This window comes from Brassica napus, unplaced genomic scaffold (genome assembly GCF_020379485.1).
Source record: "Brassica napus cultivar Da-Ae unplaced genomic scaffold, Da-Ae ScsIHWf_593;HRSCAF=885, whole genome shotgun sequence".
In the NCBI taxonomy this organism is placed as follows: domain Eukaryota; kingdom Viridiplantae; phylum Streptophyta; class Magnoliopsida; order Brassicales; family Brassicaceae; genus Brassica; species Brassica napus.
The window spans coordinates 12,501-17,500 of record NW_026016652.1 but is presented as its reverse complement, the minus strand read 5'-3'; positions in this window follow the sequence as shown (position 1 = coordinate 17,500).

Here is a 5,000-nt window from a genome sequence, read left to right as displayed (position 1 = left end):
TCAGATCATGTACACTTCAGGAAAAATCCGAAACGTCTCTGTGATGATCGGGGGAGTGAACATGCCAGCCGACTTGGTCATTTGCCCAGTGAAATCATACGATGTGATCCTTGGAATGGATTGGCTGAGTAAATACAAGGCACATCTTGATTGTCATCGTGGCCGAGTTCAGTTTGAAATCGGCAATGGAAAGCTTGTCTATCAAGGGGTCAGACCGACCAATGGGAGTCTGATCATTTCAGCACTTCAAGCAGAACGAATGCTGGAAAAAGGGTGTGAGGCCTATCTGGCTTCAATCACGACTGTGGAAGTCGGACCTGATGCTGAGTTGGAAGGGATTCCGATTGTAAAGGAGTATGATGACGTGTTCGAATCCTTGACAGGATTACCACCGGACCGTTCTGATCCTTTCACGATTGAGCTTGAGCCGGGTACAACACCAATCTCAAAAGCTCCGTATCGGATGGCTCCGGCTGAAATGTCGGAACTGAAGAAACAGTTGGATGAGTTGGTGGAGAAAGGATTTGTGCGACCAAGCAGCTCGCCTTGGGGTGCACCAGTCTTGTTCGTGAAGAAGAAAGATGGTAGCTTCAGACTATGCATCGACTACAGGGGGATTAACAGAGTCACAGTGAAGAACAAGTACCCTCTCCCAAGGATAGATGAGTTATTGGACCAACTCCGAGGTGCTACTTGTTTCTCAAAGATTGATTTAGCTTCGGGATACCATCAGATTCCGATTGCTGAAGAGGATATCCGTAAGACAGCTTTCAGATCAAGATATGGCCACTACGAGTTCGTGGTCATGCCCTTCGGACTGACCAACGCCCCTGCAGCGTTTATGAAGATGATGAATAACGTTTTTAGAGACTACCTGGATGAATTCGTTATTGTCTTCATAGACGACATCTTGATCTACTCAAAGAATCAGAAAGATCACGAGCAACACTTGAGAATGGTTTTGGATAAACTGCGGGAACATAAGCTGTACGCCAAGCTTAGCAAATGCAGTTTCTGGCAAAAAGAAATTGGTTTCTTGGGTCATGTGGTGTCGGACAAGGGAGTGTCCGTCGACCCAGAAAAGATCAAAGCCATTGCGGACTGGCCAAGACCAAGGAACCCAACGGAGATCAGGAGTTTTCTCGGACTGGCTGGATACTACCGGCGTTTTGTTAAGGGATTTGCTAGCATGGCTCAGCCGTTGACAAAGTTGACTGGGAAAGATGTTCAGTTTGTGTGGACAGAAAACTGTGAAGTGAGTTTCAGCAAACTCAAGGAGATGTTGACCACTACTCCAGTATTGGCTCTTCCAATGGACAACGAGCCATATGTGGTCTATACAGATGCATCCAAAGTTGGACTTGGGTGTGTTCTGATGCAACAAGGCAAAGTGATTGCGTATGCGTCTAGACAGCTGAGGAAACACGAAGGAAATTATCCAACACACGACTTAGAAATGGCTGCTGTCGTGTTTGCGTTGAAGATATGGCGATCTTACCTCTATGGTGCCAAGGTCCAAGTCTTCACGGATCATAAGAGTTTGAAGTATATCTTCACTCAACCAGAACTGAACCTTAGGCAGAGGCGGTGGATGGAACTGGTTGCGGATTATGACTTGGATATTGCCTACCATCCGGGAAAGGCAAATCTAGTCGCGGATGCCTTGAGCAGGAAGAGAGTAGCTTCAGCTTCAGAGAAAGACATGCAGGAACTGGTTCACATGGTGGGAACCTTACGATTAGCTGCCTTGACCGACGAAGTGGAACCGTTGGGTCTTGGTGCAGCGGATCAGGCTGACTTGTTGTCCAGAGTTCGCCTTGCTCAGGAAAAGGATGATGATTTGATCAAAGCTTCAAAGAATGAGAAGACAGAGTATCAGACTTCAAACAATGGGACGATTTTGGTTAATGGCCGGGTGTGTGTTCCTAATGACAAAGGATTGCGGGATGAGATCCTAAAAGAAGCACATCAGTCTAAGTTTTCGATACATCCAGGAGCCAACAAGATGTACCGAGACTTGAAGAGATACTATCATTGGGTTGGAATGAAGCGTGATGTTGCAAAATGGGTAGCTGGGTGCCCAATCTGCCAGATGGTTAAGGCAGAAAATCAAGTTCCGAGCGGACTACTTCAGAGTTTACCCATTCCGGAATGGAAGTGGGATATGATCACGATGGACTTCGTGACTGGCTTGCCAATGAGAAATGGCAAGGACGCTATCTGGGTGATAGTGGACAGATTGACCAAATCTTCGCATTTCTTGGCAATCAACAAGACAGACAATGCAGCAGTGCTAGCCAAGTTATATGTGGAACAGATCGTCAGACTTCATGGAGTTCCGGTAAGCATAGTGTCAGACCGAGACTCCAAGTTTTATTCAGCCTTTTGGAGGGCGATGCAGAAGTCGATGGGGACCAAGGTCCATATGAGTACAGCATATCATCCGCAAACGGATGGACAATCAGAAAGGACAATCCGAACACTTGAAGACTTGCTGCGATCTTGTGTTCTGGATTGGGGAGACAAATGGGATCAATACTTGCATCTGGCCGAGTTCTCATACAACAACAGCTATCATGCAAGTATTGGAATGTCCCCTTACGAGGCATTGTATGGACGTCCGTGTAGGACACCGCTATGCTGGACCCAAGTGGGGGAGCGCAGCATATTTGGCCGAGACTTTGTGGAGGAGACAACTGAAAGAATCCGAGTCTTGAAACTGAAGATGAAAGAGTCTCAGGACAGGCAGAAGAGTTATGCAGACAGACGCAGAAAAGAGCTTGAGTTTGAAGTAGGGGACATGGTATATCTCAAAACCGTCACCTACAAAGGCAAGGACCGATCCTCAAAGAATGCCAAGCTGAGTCCAAGATACATGGGGCCGTATAAGATCCTGGAAAGGATTGGAAAGGTCGCTTACAAACTGGAACTGCCTTCATCGATGGCTCAGTTCCATAACGTGTTCCATGTATCCTTGCTGCGAAAATGCATAAGGAATCAAGACAATGTGGTTTCAGAACCACCATCTGACTTGAGAGAAAACCTTACAGTGGAGGGACGACCAGTCCGGATCATTGGTAGGAAAACCAAACCTGAAGGCAGAAAGAATATCAAAATGATCCAAGTCGTTTGGGACTGCGATGGAGAAAAAGAAACGACTTGGGAGCCAGAGGCGAGAATGAAAGCTGAGTTTCCAAAGTGGTTTGACAAACTCAAGGAAGATTCAGGAAGAAAGACTCGAGGACGAGTCTGAGCCAAGTGGGGGAGAACTTGTAGCGACCGTGTTCCGAAGATCGATGATAGGATGATCTGAGGTCTGACTGGCCGGACTGTTGGAACGTACTGAATGGGTTTGATGATGCTAGAAAGAGCTGGCCAAGGCTGTAAGGACTTACCGTGGGTGGATGGGAGATCTTGGTTCGGAAGTCTGATTAGTAGTGGATGGAGCGGAACCATGTACCCGAATAAAGCTAGGATCTGATCTGTTTTTGAGCCAACAAAGCTCCATCAGTCGGTCTTACGCTCGGGTTATTGGACCAGGCCGTTCGATTTGCGGAACTCAGTAGTGTTCGGCCAGTTCGATGAAAATCCAGGCAAAGCGGTATTTTCGGACAGCAATGGTCGGATCCGGACAAGTGTTGTCGGATTCGGACATGACGGTTGAGCTGGTCGGCTAGACAGAGATTGTCGGAAATCAGACAAGGCAGTTAAGACTGTCGGCTAAGCTGAGATGAGCTGATTCAGTAGTATTGGTCTGATTCGGACAAGGCGGTTAGAGTTGTCGACTGCATCAGTCAGCTTCAGCTCGAGTTTCGTCTAAGTAAAACTGGCGGGAACAGTTAAGGTCCGAAAAGGGGAAAAACTCGCGCTGACATGCTTTGGAGCGCGGGGTGGCGGTTATGGACAAAGAGCCGCGTGTAAAATAAGCGGGAACGGTTATCTTTGCAGTTTCTCGGGCCTAAACCGCCCAACTGCCCATTTTAATCGTCTCCTTGGTCTTATTTCGCCATTTCTGTACGGGAAACAGAAAGAAAGAACCAGAGAAGAACTCAGAGAGAGAAAAGTCTGATAAAGAGAGAACTTTCGATATTTGGCTGGATTGATCAAGTCCGAGTCAAGAACGATCGTCTGTGGGGTGATTCCGACTGTCTGAACGTTCGAAGATCCGACGGAAACCGCTCAAGAGGTGTCAGAAGAGACCGAATCAAACAGAACATACCGACTCTAAGACAAAGGTGAGTGCGTGACCGTAGCCTATAGTACTGAATCGTAGTCTGAATGGTAGGAATGTTCTATGTACTGATTGCTTGTCTAATTCGAATTATCTGCTAAGTTCTGACTTGGTCCGATCAGTCGGTTCCTTCCATCGACGCATCTGGATCAGAACATGCGCCTAGAGCCGGAATGGCCTGCTAGGGTTTGTCTGTATCTGATGGCGCGTTGGCTTGGGACGATTGGGTCGGCTAAGTAACTGACTGATGATAAGCATGTCCGTTTACTGATTGATTGACTCGATTGCTTTACATGGCTGAGTGAGACGGGATGACCGCATCACTAAGCAAACTGTTGCTTATGCCTCCTTGTTTTGGATGCAGATCAGGACCAGACCCGTAAGGGTAAAGACATAGCTTGACCGCGGGACTAAGGCAGGAAGGAAGGATGGGGGATTTGGGTAGATGTAGGACGAGTTTAACTTGTAATAGCTTATAGCAAACTCACTTGTTAACTCGAACCTCAATAATCTATTCAAATCTTATTATGCTTGCTTTTGATTGTCTGAAAACGAACTAAAACTCGGAAATAATTCTAAGTAAAGAAATTAGGAAAACGGCCCAAGTCTGATCGAGGAAGTCGAGCCAGACTCGTACTGATGGTACGAAAAAATGGGTCGGGTCCTTTCACAGAGCCCGCGTCGACCTTTTATCTAATAAATGCATCCCTTCCAGAAGTCGGGGTTTGTTGCACGTATTAGCTCTAGAATTACTACGGTTATCCGAGTA